General features: G+C 40.8%; 1 long non-coding RNA gene across 1 annotated transcript in view; it reads left to right on the top strand.

Annotated features, from left to right (window-relative positions):
• The window catches only part of LOC109488452, a 218,068-nt gene that overhangs the window by 66,479 nt on the left and 135,707 nt on the right, over positions 1-15,882 (top strand). The window contains exons 5-6 of the long non-coding RNA XR_004623238.1: positions 10,325-10,408; positions 12,675-12,805. This is a non-coding gene — a long non-coding RNA (uncharacterized LOC109488452). The remainder of the gene's footprint in view (positions 1-10,324; positions 10,409-12,674; positions 12,806-15,882) is intronic.

Here is a 15,882-nt window from a genome sequence, read left to right as displayed (position 1 = left end):
AAATGAATAAGAGCTTTGTCAGGGAAACTCACTGAAAGTAGAAATGCAATATTTTTGCCTAGGAGGCAGCTTGAAATCAAAACTTGAGGTGACACTGTGTATAGACCAGGAAAAATTTCTACTGGATAATACCTGCTCAGAGTTAGATCGAATCCTTGAATATCAGAGCAGAAAGGGGTGTTGGACACAACTCTACCAAACTTTTTTTTTTTTTTAAAGATAAAGAAAAGAAACCCAAAGTAGGCAAGCCAATTATCCAAGGTACCTGTTATGGACCAAATGTTTGTGTTCTGCCAAAATTCAGAAGTTGAGCTCCAGTCCCCAATGTGACTATATTTGGAGATAGGGTAAGGTTAAATGAGGTCATAAGGGGGTGGGCAGTCCAATAGGATTAGTGTCAAGAAGAGAGATCAGAGACAACCCACTCCCCCTCCCCAACCAATGTGAAGACACAGTGGGGAAAATGACTGTCTAGAAGCCAGAAAAAGGGCCCTCCCTAGAAATCTAATTGGCCAGCCTGTGATCTTGGACTTCCCAGTCTCCAAATCTGTGCAAAATAAATTCCTGTTGTTGAAGTCAGCCAGTATGTGGTATTTTCTTATAGTAGCACATGTATATTTCTTGGCTCTGTTCCTTTATGCCAACTAGACCCTTAGTTGCTGTGCTACTTGCTATATGACTGGGGCACCTAACACCTACTCTCTGAGCCTCTTTCTAGCATAGTAGCAAAGGGGTAATGATTCCTGTTTGCTCACTTCCTAGGTTCATGGTAAAGATAGATGCTATGACAGAACTGGACAAGTTTTGCAAATTGTACAGTTCAAAGCAAATTAATTTTGTTCTTATACTAGATATCAAATATGGGTACATGGAATGAAGTGAGAGAAAGAGTATAACTAGGGTGCTAACAGGCCTTGGGGGTGGGTTCATAGGGAACACATACACAAAAGGGTTCAAATAGAAATGGAGGAGAATGAAAAGATGTTGGAATGCAAAATGGCTTGTTTTTGAGAGCTAGGCACATGCATCCATCATTTTGTATGGTCATCACATGCACCCTGAAAAGATGGTTTGGTTTTTACTAGAGAAGAAACTGAGGCTGTGAGAGGTTCATTGGGTTGCTGAGGTAATGGGTGGTCAGGTAAGATTTGTATCTGAATCACCTGGCTCAGCATCCATGTCTCTGCCTCACCGTGGGCCACTCCAGAAACTTGAAGGTATCTGTGTGGATGACCCTCTTTGAGGTCCTTTTGCCTGTAGCATGCCAGTCCTCCCATTTTCCCATGGGTCGTGCCCTGACTGAGTAGTGGGGCTGTGCCAGTAAGGTGGCTTGGATAGTGAAGGTTCAGAGGTCATCGTGCAGATGATCATGGTGACCCCCCACAACAGCCTCCTCCTGCTCCATCAGGCCACAAAAGACAGGAAATGGCATGGACGGTTCTTCATTTTTATTTCAGTGTATAGGCCATGTAATTTGTCTTTGCTTCAGTTGTGTTTGGTCTATAAATCTGAGCTCTGGGATGAGGGCAACAAGAACTAGTCATGTGTATGGACATTACTAGTAGGCATGGACAATTCTTCATTTTTGTTTTGATGTATAGGCCATGTAATTTGTCTTTGCTTCAGTTGCGTTTGGTCTACAAATCTGAGCTCTGGGGTGTGTGTGACTTCCAAGTCAGGCCTGGGTTCAAAGCCCAGTTACACCACTGCTTACCTGTTGGCCTAGTGCAAGTTTCTTCTAGATCTCAGTTTATTTACTTGTGACATGAGGATAGCACCTTACTTGTAGGGTTATTGTGTATAGTGATGTTGAATGTAGTTTTCTATGCAGTAGATACTCAAAATGTGAGAGCCATTCCTTGAATTCATTTATAGAAGAAAGAGAAATTTTTTGTCTCCCTGTTAGTATCCCAGATCCTTCAAGTCCAGTTACTATCTTTTTTCTTTCTCTACACCTTTCTTGTTTGTTCTCAAATTAGCCTTTGTTTCCTACAATTATATTTCTGATAGGTCCTACTCTTCATTTTTTCTGGTTTGCCCTCCCAGCTCTGTTTATCTCTCCAAATGGATTCTTTTGTTTTCTGCCTCTCTTCTTCTGTCTTCTTTCCCCCCTCCCTTTGTCCACTCTGCATCCCAGACTTGCTACATGTAGTAATATAGAAAGCTGTGTTTGTCCTGAGTTTGTTTCCAGCTCCATTCATTATCTGTCTTGCTCCAGGAATTTTTGAGGCCAAAACATTTGGCTGTGGAAGTGACTCCCTGTGGCATCCGTTGAGGTTCATCTGGATTCTGCAGCCAGCAGCCTTTGAAGCCCTAGAGTGCATCTGGTAGAAAATGTTTTTGGCCAACAAGGAGCTCAATTATCTATGCGCTTCCCCCCAATCTCTCTTTCAATCTGTTAAAAACATCCAGATTTCTTGGGTTCCATTTAGAATGGAAAACTATAACCACTTGGGAACTCCAATAGTAAAAACCTTTGCTGGCTCCCCATTGCCTATGGAATGAACGCTAAAGCACTCTGCAGGCAATCAAGGCCCTCAGAGTCCAGCCTCACAGCCTTTAATCAGGGGTTCTTAATCTGGGGTTTGGGAATCCCTTGAAGTTCCAAGCAGAATTGTTTGTACGTACTTCCCCCACCCCCTTCTGGATAGAAAGTTCAAAGCTTTCATCAGTTTCTCACAGAATTCCCCAAATCAAAATGATTAAGTACCCATCAATCCATGAGGCTTGCCCCTGAATCAAGTAACTGACACATCAAGCTATCATTTTCATAGCCTTAGTTCTGACCTTCTTGCCCTTCTGTGCCCCTTCCTACTGCCTTCCTACCCCACATCTTACAACTTCTCCAACTTTCCTACTTACTAGCTTCTCTCCCCTGGTTTCTCTTGGTAGCATTGTCCTGGTCTTCAAAGCTCACCATTGGTTTTATTTTCCTGATGATGACTTTGTCTTTTGTGATCATTTTTCTTACAGTGTCTTAGTTTGGCTTCCCCTCAGCAACAGACCCTGACACTAAGTCAGATGTAAATAGTATGTTTTGAGGGTGAATCCTAGGAAACCTCAATAAGAGAGTGAAAAAGTAAGACAAGGCAGAGAAGGAAGCTAGTAGAGAATTATTATCAAAGAAGTTACAAACGTGGGCAGCTGGAGCCTAGTTCTGCAGAGCAACACACGTTTCAGGGTTTTCCTACCTGAATTAAGTGCAGAGAGGCATTTATTCACCCTTAATCCTTGCTTGGGGAAGGGGGAGAGCAGACATCAATTCTCTAGCACTCTGGACTCCTCGCATGCAGGCAGAGTGGGCTATGGTAGCAAGAGAGTCCTGGGTGGTAGCAGTGGAAGTTGGACTGGCTTGTACAGAAATGGTGCATGATGAAGGGATACAGATTGGGCCGCAACAGTGTCTGCTACGTGACCTCAGCTGTACTTAATTTACCTGCTTCTTCTGACTACCTAGACTTTTTGTAGCTCTGGCTTTTTGTAGCTCCCAGTCTAACCTAGTCTTTTTGTAGCTTTTTGTAGCTCCCAGTCTTTTTGGGACTGGGTTTTTGTAGCTCCCAGTCTAACCTAGTCTGGCTTTTTGTAGCTTTTTGTAGCTCCCAGTCTAACCTAGTCCTTGGGCTACCTCTCCTTACAGGAGGCACTTCTTTTGTGTTTGTTGCATCAGACCTCTGGAATTCCCAGGTGTAAACACTGTCTTGTGCCTGTCTGATTTCTTATTTTGTTCCTTTTGCCTATGATGTCCCTGTCATGTGCTAAAGACTTAATCATAATTCAAGGCTAAGGTAAAATGTTCTCATTTTTACAAGTCCACCTAAGTTAGAATCAAACACCCCCTCTCCCTTGGTCCCTTAACATTTCATGTTTGCTTCTATGAGGTTAGCAAAACATTATGGGTAGATGTATTGTCTCCTTTCCTAGGAAGTGGAGTTGGAGGTCAGGTATTGGTTTATTTATATTTGCATCTCAGAGATGAATCAAATGCCTGGCATACAGTACGTATTTGAAAAAGATTTGCTGAGTTGAAGTTCACAATATCTAAGAATACAGTTCTTGACTGTATCACCCCATTGGACATGGACTGTTTTGTTCGGTCTCTAAAATCTAACTCCATAAGTGGTTTATTTGAGGGATAATTTTTTTTTCTTGCATTAATCTATGTGATATCCTCATCTCAGTTGCCTTTCTGGAAATCAGTGCTTTAGGATTGCCCTAAAATTATCTTATAGAGGGACATCTGGGTGGCTCAGTTGGTTAAGCTGCTGCCTTAGGCTCAGGTCATGATCCCAAGGTCCTGGGATTGAGCCCCGCCTCGGGCTCCCTGCTCAGCGGGGAGCCTGCTTCTCCTTCTTCCTCAATCCCAACACAACAAATATTTACTGAGCGTTAACTGTATTTTAAGTACTGGAAATACTCACCTAAATAAACTTTCAAGGAACTCTCAGTCTTACTTCACCACTTCCTGGTCATATGACTTGGACACGAAATTTGTCATTAGCTGCCTCAGTTTTCCGAGAGGATTAGATTCATTATCTTTAGAGGAGCCTATTTCTAATTCTGTGATGCTCAGACCTTTTGGATGTTAATGTTAAAGATAATCTTTTTGACCCTTTCAGATCCTGCTTCTTCTCCTGTATCAACACTAAATTAGGACTAATATAGTTGGAACCACAGTGTCTAGCCTGTATTTACAACCTTGGAGCAATGCCTGTATCTGTTCGTATGCATGCAGAACTCCTATGACCGGATGGTAAAGTCCTTGCAAAAGTGTCCAAGTCTCCCTGCCCCAGAACATGTGTGTGGGACTGGGTTATTATAAAATAATGATGGACTAGTGAAGATCTTTTGGGTAGTTTCAGGCCCATTTCCATAATTCTTACACAGCGTTCAAGGGTCAGTTCAGATGTGTCCTTCAGGAAACCTGTGAGTGTTCAGGTTGGGCTAGGTACCCCTGCAGTGGTCCTCTAGCATCTGGTGCTTGTCATATAAATATTATTATCTGTGTTTCCACCTACTTGACTGTCAGCTTATTGAGGTCAGGGGCTGTATTTTGTTTGGCTTCTTCTCGAAAGGAGTGTCTGATATAAAGAAGGTCTCCATCACTCTTTGTAAATGGAATAGAACTCACATGTACATATTTTCTTGTTTTGGAAGGAGAATCCATGGTAATTCCAGAGATGGGTGATTTTCCCAGCAGACTTTTCTCTTACATCCTCTTTTTCCTCTCATGCATTCAGTCTTCCATTACCTTCTTGAATGATTTATAGGGTGGGTTACATACAACTCCTACAATGAAGCCAGACTTTTTTAACAGTACTTCTGGGGCTAGCTTCTGGAGATACGTGTTCACTCAGGCTCTTACTTCACCTTTCCATTCCTTTGTTCAGAAAAGGAGGTGTTTTATGCTTTCTGGAGGGTGAGAGAGGCTCCAAGTTATTTAAGTTAATCAACATAAAATTTGGTGAATACAGTGGGCAGAAACATGCCATGTCTGTTTTCTGGGGGGTATTAGTAATTGTAGAAACCATTGGATAGATTTTAAACTCTTGACGTGTCTCATCATTTTTATGGCCCTTACCAGATATTTTCTTTGATTTTAATTTACTTTGCATGGATTTTTCCTGCCCCCAAACATTTTAGTGCTGTATTATCAGAATGTAGCTTCAGGAGTTCAAGGGTATGTCCAGTCTTGTCCATACCAAAGGATGAGATTGATGAGAGTCCTTTCCACAGGGAGGCAAAGAGGCCTAGGGCTGAGAAGCCGTTTCAGTTATCCAGAACAGCCAAAAGCAAGGTAGCCAAGGGGGGAGGGGATTAGGGGGTGGTGGGGGAGGCAGAACAATCCGTGTCCAGAGCAGCCTGGGTTCTACACTATAAAAATGCTGTAAGTGGAATTGGGAGGGAGACAGGATACAGACATGAAAAGGTAGGCCACTTACTAGAACACTCTAGATCAGAAGAATGTGAGATGTGAGCTATAGAAAATAGAAAATGGTTAAGGAATGAAGTTGTCAGTAGAAGAAGCCACAGCACCAGCTGTTTTAACTGATGCCTCATGTATAATGTAGGGACAGGTGCAGCACCTTAAAGAGATTCCAGTTGTCTGGACAGGAGATACAGACAGAAGGTCCCTGTTAATAGCATTTTGCCTTCACCTATAACACTTTCCAGTCCCTGAAAACTTCTAGAGTAGAATTGTACTATCCGTGGAGAGAGTAAACATCTTAGGCAGTCATGCCTTTTGTGATTTTCCTCCTGGATCTATTTCCCATTCATTTGGATTTTACTTAAAAAAAAAAAAATCATTCCACTGACCTACCATGCCTGTACCTCTATTGTGTGGTATGTGAGCTTGTGGGATAGCTATGAAAAGTCAAATATAAAACAGGTGTCCAAGCACTGGAAACAAGAGACAGCAAGACCAAATTAATTCCAGTACCATGCAAGAGACACCCCCTATCTCAGTTCAACCCTAAATGCTGCCCCTGCAGCCACCATCCCTCTTGTTGTGGCTTCAGATGTCCCATGCATATGCCATATATTATGGAGTTGCGGCTCTAACAGGAAGGAATGGTTTCCATGCAGTTCAGCTAACAGTCCCCCTTTCTCCTCTTACACTAATGCTGACCTCTCCCCCTGAAGAATAAGTACACTCTCTCAACCCAGATAGACCACAATGCCATATTACTTTTTCAGGTTTAAATTCCTTACTCACAAAATGGTTGCCAAAAAGCAAGCAAACCTTATGCTCATTCACTACAACCTTGGTGGACTATCCCCTGAAATTAACAACAATTAGCTATTTAATTAAAGGTACAAATTGAAGTCTAATTACTGAAAACCATGGACTGAAACCCAAGACCCTCAACTCAATAAGTATCTCTTGGTTTTATAGTGGAATTGAAAGAAATGGAAAATTCATGTCTTTCTGCAGGAAGCTTAGTGTCTAAAGTGATTCAGTCCACATCTTCTGAAATTGACAGCGTTTGGTTCCATGAGGACAAGAGATATAGTTTAGACATCATTCCTGGTCCTAAGGAGCTCACGGTCCAGTGAGAAAGATATTCTAGGGTACAATCTGTTGATACAATATGATTAATTCTATCCCTTTTGGAGGTATAAATTAAACATCTCCAAATCTCAGTCCCATTGACTTCAATCAGGCCTTTCTTCGCAACTCAGAATCACTACTGTGATTGAGTCATTCTAAGGAATTTGAAATAAATTCAGCGGGTCAGTCCTGATAACTATTGCCCTGCAGAGAAAAAAATGAGAAAATTTGAGCTGTGGCCTACATGGTCCTGTTCTCTGCTGTAGTTGTTCTCATAGGGTGTCTCCACTCAGAACAATTGGTGAATAGCTTGACCATTGCTGTGAGTGCTGCAGGGTCCCAGACGCGGTCACAGAGAGCAAGTGTACCCGTCTGCGGGGAGGTCAGGTATTGAAGTGCAAGGAACAACTAAAAGTAAAGGCTTGCCCCCATGTCCCTGCTAGTACTGGCTAAAAGGGCATAAAGCTGTCTTTGGTTTAGAGTTCAGACATGAGAAGGTGGTGTGTTTGATATGTTTTCCAAATTAATGCTTGAGATTCTCAATTTGAGAAGATATTGGGATGGAGTTGCTGGGAGTTTTATTTTATTTTAAAGGGGCAGAACTGAGGGAGATAGTCATTAGTTCAGCATTGGTCATGTGGATTCCGGGGCCCCTGTGAAACATCTGAGAGCAAATTTTGAATAGGCATTTGGATATAAAGGACTAGAGCTATAAGAGTGGCCGGGCCAGAGATATAAATTTGTGTACCATCATCATATTATTATTAATTCTACATTGTAAATGAGGTTAATAACTTGCCAGAGTTTCGTCTCTTGCTGGTTCTCTGTCTCGCTCTCCTTCCTGTATCCTTCTGTGCCTAGAGCTGAGTCTTGTTCAAGGGAGATGCTCAGTAAATATTTTCATATATCCCCAAAACTCCTGAGATAGACATCTCAAATCCACTTAAAATCTGCCAGCGACTCTTGTCATTTGGAAGAGTGTGCTTTGAAACTGAGCTCTCTGATGACTGCACTCTGAGAGACAACAGGCAAGGAAACGCGCGGTGAGACTGCTAATTGCATTTACTGGACCACACGCCTTCCCTGGCTCTCAGAGGAATACATGTTTCCAAGAAATATGGGGTTTGTCTGAGGTCCAAGGGCACTTAGACAATGGAGAAAACAAGTCCCTCAGGTGTGGTTATTGTCTCTGCCTGTCTCAAGACCTGACTCCCTGCTGTCTTATTTATATCCGGACAACCAGGACTTCAGGATATCTGTGTTTAGATTTTGTGTATAGAAATATAAGGCTTTTGTCTTAGTTTGGGTGGATAACACCCTGTCCAGTGTTTTCAGTGCTTTTCATGTGAATTGCTTATGGGGTTCTAGATTTGGAGACTGAAGTCTGGGCTCTGTAGGTTACTTCTGACCCCTAGAAGCATATGACCTTGAGCAAGTAACTCTGATTGTCTGAGCTCTGTTTTCTTTACTCATAGTGGGGTGTTAACATTCCCTGCTCCTGGGGTGGTTGCAAAGGTTTAGTGAGGTGGCCAGTGTGAAATTATGTACCACGTGTTCATCAAAAAATACCTGGTGGGTGTTAGCAAAGCATACTCCTCCAAGTCTTTTGGGGGCTTAAGACTTCTTGCCCATCTTCAGTTGGGGAGACCCTCTCATCCCACACTTCTGTGGCTACATGGTGCTACCCTGCTTCAGAAAGCAGCCCTGAGATAATATTTAAACCACTGTAATATATGCGAATTGCTTTGTCTCTCTAGACTAGCCCCTTCTCTTGGGGTAAATTGCTCTTGCTCTAATGATGTGTTCTGGTGGAGGCTGCTTATCGTAGATCCTGTCCTTAGCCAGAGAAATTGGCTCCTGGATTAAGCCATTCCTAGACCTCCAGTCCTTGAACAATAGTTATTAACCTAGGAATGTGCACAGTATCCAATGGGGCCAATATCTTTCGCTTGAAGTTTACATGAAAACTGATCGTAGAAGGGCCGGATTTTCTTTCCTGTTAATGTAGGAAGAGAAGTGGAGGCAACAAATGGGGAGAGAGTCCTGATAACAAAATCAGTTCCAGCTTCAGCCCCTGCTTTGTCCAGATGCATGGGCCAGTAGATTCCTTCTTTTTGCTGACACTAATTTGGTTGGAGTTTTGCACTTGTAGCCGTCATAATTGTTCCAGTTATTTATTATTGCATCACAGACTACCTCCACATTTAGTGATATAAAAGAAACGATGTAGATTGTGTCTTGGATTCCATGGGTCGGGAATTTAGACAAGGTGCCAGGAGAATGGTGTTTCCCTGCTCCATAGTATCTGAAGCCTCAGCTGATTAGACTGGAATAGATGGGGTGACTCAAACAGCTCAAAAGCTGGGACTGCCAACGGAGCTGAAGGTTCTCCACTAAGATGGCTCCTTCACCCACCTCACAGGCACCGGGCAGTCTCAAGGAGGAGCATTGGGAGAGAAAGTAAAGACAACAGGTGAAGCTGCATGATCATTTATGGTCTAGATTCTGAGGTTACAATGTATCACTTCTGACATACTCTGTTGGTAGAAGCAATCAAGGAAAGGGGACATGACCCAACTACTTGATAGAAGGAATCTCAAAGACTTTAAGGCCATTAAAAAAATACAAAGAAACATAACGATATTAATTTAAAAACCTGTCTTCCTTTTTTTGTATTCCGTCTCATCATTCTAGCCCCTCATCTCTGTCAACCCTTACACTGATGCCTTCAAAGCTTACACCTCCTCCAGGAAGCTCTCCTTGACCTTCTTTATTTTACTCAGAACTGCCTTTTGATTCTTTGTTAAAAGGCAAAACATTTATTTGAACTAAAGAAAAACCAGAGTATCCTTATTAATCATTGTCTCCTTGGTACTGATGATGGTCATTTCTTGTATATTCTTAGGTACATCTATGAATCACAGAACCATAGATGTTGAAAGCTGAAAGGGATGTGAGAAATAATCTAGTTGATACTTTTAATTATGCATATTCATTTTAAATTATTAAATTTAAATTAAATTAAATTATTAAATTCAACTCTATGCCAGCTATTGTGCTTGGTATGGAAGATAAAAAGTTGAACTAAGCGCACAGAATATCCTTATAAGAAGTTTATAATCCAGGGAAGCATTTCCGAAAGCATCTTCTGAAAAGTTAGTTTGCACTGAATGTTAAGCATTTTATGAAGAATAAAAGTTATGTTAAATATTTGAGAAACACGGTGTTTAACAAAATTAAACATGCTCTTCATAAGTTTTTTTTTTTTTTTAGGGCTTCTAATGTGCATCTGTTAGCTTTGAACAAATGTTTGTCAAATGAAGATTATTGGATGAAAGTGCATTGTAGATCTCCAAGGTAGGGGTGAAGTTCTCTGACCTCATAGCCCCTTTCTTTGAAACTTACACCCAAACTGTTCTGTGGAAAATATTTTGGGATTGACAACAGAAAGAGAAATCAAACTAATTCCTTTTCCATTCCTCTCTTTGTCTTTCAAGTTGGATTTGTGCACGGCCTGGGCTTCTGCCTCAGTGTCCCTGTGTGCATTCCTAATGCCCTGATGAAGTGTAGACACATCCCCCATAGTCTGCTGGTTGGGAAACTCCAACAATCTAGCCTCACTCTTGCTAGGACTCCCCTCTAGGAGTTGTGTCTAGTGCCAGACACCTGATGGGCAGACATTCTGCTTTGAATGGACTAATGTTTCAATCCATGATGCCAGTATTTGCTATATTTTGGGAATTCCCCCATCCATTAGATTGAACCTAAAATGCTGCCTGACAGAAATGTGCCTGAATCAGCTGGCCTCCTCTTGGCAAGTGATAATAAGACTAGTTACTATTTACAAGGGATTCACATAAGACCAGGTCCTGGGTTAAAGTATTCTCAATCCTTTTATTGGGTTGAACCATACCATATTACCATTTTTGTAGGTCAGACCAGTCAAATATTGGCAATCATGTGGTTGTACCAAATATCACTTAATCTTTACAATGTTTCTATGAGTTAAGTCTTAGCTGGGCCAGGACAAGGCACATGGACATCATGGCAGCTGAATAATTTGTGCTCTTTCAAATTGACCATCTTTAAATTTCTAGTACTTATAGAGAGGCTGAGGGTAGTGTGGGGGAAGTGAATAGAGGGGGTTCCTGTTGACCAGCCAGCCATTCTTCTATTTATGGGAGAATTACACTCTGGCCCAAGATTTCATAAAGTACTCTGCCAAACAAAGTCCTACTATTAATCAGAGATACCTATACTTAGAGGTGGTCTAGCAACTACTTACTTATACTTAATATTGCTCTCCCTTCCCCAGCAATTGATTAAAATATTCCTCCTAGCTACATATTCCATTCTTTGTGAAAGAAGTTCTGGAAAATACTTTTCTCCTACTTCATTTCATTCTCAATAATATTATGACGCTTTACATATAGCTGCTTGGATCCTGGTAGATTTCATCTGGCTCTAGTTATATTCTCTCCATTTTTCAGATCAGGAACTCAAAGCTCAGATAAGTTAATAAACATGTTAAAGATCACACTGCCAGTATGGGCTAGAGCTGGGGTTTGAATTCAGATCTGGATGACTCCACATCCAGTTGTCTTAACCACTACAGAGTCCAGCTCTTTTTGCCCTCAGGCATAATTTGCCTAGTTCAGCTAGCTAAAAACATAGTGCTTAAGAGTGTGGCCCGCTTGGGCTTGAATGCTGCTTTGCCATTTACTAGTTGCACATGTAGGGTAAATTACTTAACCTCTCTGTTTCAATTTCCTCATCTGTAAAATAAAGATAAAAATGCATCCTTAAAGATGTTGTGAAGATTCAGTGATTTAAAATAGTAGCTTTTGCTATCATTTATTATATCCTATCCCCATACGATTAATTTCTATCTTCCTTGCTTTTCTATTGGCCTGTGTTGCTGAAGACCCAGTATGTCTTGGGCTAGAGTTTAATTAATCTGGAGCCAGCCTATTTAAAAGTCCACAGAATCTGCATCCTCCACTTGGAACTAGTGCCCAGAAATTCTAAATGACCAACATTAGCGGATTAAATGGTACAAATTTAAAAGCCACCAATAATCCCCTAGTGTTAGATATTTAGATTCTGCCAAACTTTTGCAATTATAAACACAAAGAGCAGGGACAATTAAAGGAAAATAAAATAGAAAATTTAAAAGGTCAAGAGACTGATTATATAAACAGACAATGGCCAGACCACATGTGACAATAGAACTCTGACCTATGACCTCTGCAACCAACAACCTGGGAAGGCCACCTTATACCTCTGCAGCAGTCTGCCCAGGGTTTGGTCAGTGATTGCCAACTGCTCTATTCTGTGCTCTTACTTCCAGCTCAGAACTAAGCAGAGAAAGCCAAATACGCTCCCAAACTGATCACGTGAGGTGCTTCTCGTTAGCCTGACTCCGGCTTCCTCACGCCAACAACCTCCAATTAAAGCCTACCTGAAACTTTCCCATTTTTCCTTCTGAAAGGTGTTCCCACTCCCCTGCCTGCCTTTGAATTTCTACCAAATGTAGGTAAGAGCAACTAACTCCTTGCTACAGCAAGCTCTGAATAAATAGCCTCTGCTTGTTCTCATTTTGGTGGTCTTTGTTGATTTCTAGTTTTCCGGAGGTTCCACTGAGGTATGGTCTTCACTGCCCATTACATGGACACCAGCCTTCGAGCAGGTGCAGCACCCACAGACGCCCCTTGTGCCTTGCTGTTCACAGCTGATTGACTCAGTGCTTATATGGTGAGTGAACACTGGGTCTGAACTCCATACTCTTGCATTGAGATTCTTGGCTGTCTATTCTCAGTTTAGTAGGTGGGTTTTGTTATTAGCTCTGATTTGTTCAGCATCCTTGGTGGAATCAGGCCATTCCTTTTTATCCCTTTGCTCTCTTCTGTGCTTTTGCTTAGGCCTTGTAGGCCTGTTGTTTGCACCACCCCATAGACTGGTGAGTGTGAGGTTCTTACCCATACATATTTTGCTGTGGGTCACCAATGGGTAAGGTTCTCCTTCCATCTAAATATTTTGTCCTAAGAGCTTAGCTTTGATCCAGAGAGACTGTTTTCTCTTTCCCTGCCTTCTGGGTTGTCTGTCTGCATTTAGAGGCTGCCAACTGTCACATTAGGGCCCTGAGACACAAAGTGCACAAGCATCAATTTCAACTGACTGTTGCCAGCTCTCATGGGGTTGTTTAAGTATAAATCCTTTCCAAGTCTCAGGAAAAACTCCTGTCTTATATGTACTCTCATTGGAATCCTATTTTTTTCAATTATCTCTCTACATGACACAACTTCACCAAAGATGATTTAGGCTTTCAGTGGCCACTCTAGGGAATGTTTGAACTTGAACAAAATTATTCATTTGAGAGACGCTTTGGAAGATAAAAGGAATTAATATTTCTCAGGCCCAATGAGTAGAATTTTTTGTTCGTTTGATTGGTACACAAACAGAACTCTGATTAAAAGAATTGCTTTATTAAAGGATGTTTTGCCCAAAGTTAATGAGTCATTTGACAAACTTAAGTAACAGTAATACTATACTTGTTTTCTCTAGTAAATAATTTCCTTCTTTGTCCTCTGGTTGCCTTCCTATATCCAGTTCTCCTTCTCTCTATTCTTCAGACCTGTCTGGTTCTGTACCTCTGTTGACTCTTCTCACCACTATACCTTGACAAGATGCCCTACCTTTTCCCAAAGACCCCGTTGAAGACCTCAAAATGTCAGTTGCCTCTAAACATCCATCTTGCTTATGAACCAGATATGCTGGCTACAGAATTGAAATCATGAACCCAACCTGAATTAAGAACTATAAGGATTTCCCTAAACCCAGACATAACCAACCGTTATTCTTAGAAGAATTTAGAATCATTTTGAGCACATAGAACCTACAGTTGCCTGACCTATATCAACTTTTATACAGGTTGGTTGGAACCTTAAATGGTAGATCTTAGATGGCAAAAAGAATTGAACTGACCCAGAAAGGGACCTACAGGATCTCTCTTTCCACAGTAAGCCTGAGGGTCAAAGAAAGCCCTGAAAAGTAGGGTAAAGTCTCCTGAAAGTTCCTTCTTAAACATTTCCATTAAAATTAATTGGATCACAATTTGATCATGCAAATAGAGAAGAGAGGAAATACATATATACGTCTGTATGTGTATATATATTTTTGTTTTAATTTTTTAGAAAAGAGGGAGTTTTAGGAGATTTTGGGATAGACTCTGACAACATCTGAGAGTTAAAGCACTGACATAACAGCAGCGCTCTTATTGAAGACTTACTAAGGAAATAGAAATTAGAAGGGAAGTAGCCATTTTACTGAACTACAACACCTGGTAGAACATTTTGAAAGTGCTATGGTACACAGAGGAAACAGGACCTCAAATAAACATATAATCTTGCAATCAGTTGGGTGGCCACTTCCTAACAGACTACCTATTGACAAGAATACCTGTAGAAATGGTTAACAGAAGGAACAGTGGAAAATAGATTATCCCACCTTGGAAAAGAAAAACCAAGACAAAGAAAAGTTTCTCAATTCAAATCAATGAGATTGTTCTAAGGAATGAAAAAGTGCCCAATATTCTGCCTAGACTAGTCTTAAACATGCAAGGTAAATTCATTATGCATATAAACAGTCAAACCTCCACTATTACTGGTAGATAAGTATGCTATTCTTTCTATGTTAAATTCTGCCACCTTTGATCAACCTCTTCCATGCAGCAAACATACCATACAGATGGTAGGTATTTCAAATAATTCACAGATTCCTTATCTCCTAGCCCTTACCTATACCCTGTTCTGTGATACTGTCTTTGCAAGTTTAATAAGAAGAGACTTACTTTGTAAATGGAATTGTAATTAGCATATCAGAGGGACAATTTCCTGAGGTCCGGAGGTCTCCTCTCTTTATAATCAAGTTGTGTCTGCTTTGGATATACCTTTGCCTTTTCCATTATAATTGATGTGTATCTCAAGTAAAGATCTTGACAATTGATAAATTAATACTTTAACTGACATAGGAAAAATAATTGGTGCAGAAGCTATTAAAGTTCAGATAGATCCTACCAAACTGTTACCCAAACTTTCCCAATATCCCTTGAAACCAGAGGAAAAGAAGGACTTAAACCTAGAGTTTATGGCTTTTTAGCCAAATGTCCCTTTATAGCCTGAACTAGGTCTTGTATCACTTTTATCTTTCTGGTAAATAAACCAAATGGATGAAAATATTGATTTTTAAGATCTCGGGACCGTCAAAAAAGTTGTAATTTTTTGGGAATACCTAATCCAAGTAGCATCCTTAAGCCATTGGATTCACTGTAGTGGACCTTTGTTCTGCTTTTTCAGTTTGCCCCTTGTAAAGGACAGATAAAATTTTTTTGCCTTTATCTGAGGAGGACAAAAAAAGATTCTGCGGCAGTCAGTTCCCCAGTGGTTCACTGAAGCATCCTTCTGTTTTCCACAGGTCCCCAATAAAGAATTAAATGATCTACATCTGAAACTAATGATGTACTATATATTGGCTAATTGAATTTAAATAAAAAAGAATTAAATGATCTTAATTTTAAAACAAATAATTGAACTAAACAAACAAAAAGCAAAATCAGACTTATAAATACAGAGAACAAAGTAATGGTTGCCAGAGGGGAAAGAGGGTGGGGAGATAAGCAAAATGGGTGAAGGGCAGTGGGAGATACAGGCTTCCAGTTCTGAAATGACTAAGTCATGGGAATAAAAGGCGTACAGCATAGGGAATATAGTCAGTGGTATTGTAGTAGGATAGTATGGTGACAGATGGTAACTACCCTTGTGTTGAGCATAACA

The sequence above is a fragment of the Ailuropoda melanoleuca genome, chromosome 2, assembly GCF_002007445.2.
Source record: "Ailuropoda melanoleuca isolate Jingjing chromosome 2, ASM200744v2, whole genome shotgun sequence".
NCBI lineage: Eukaryota > Metazoa > Chordata > Mammalia > Carnivora > Ursidae > Ailuropoda > Ailuropoda melanoleuca.
This window is presented reverse-complemented; position numbering and strand designations above follow the sequence as displayed.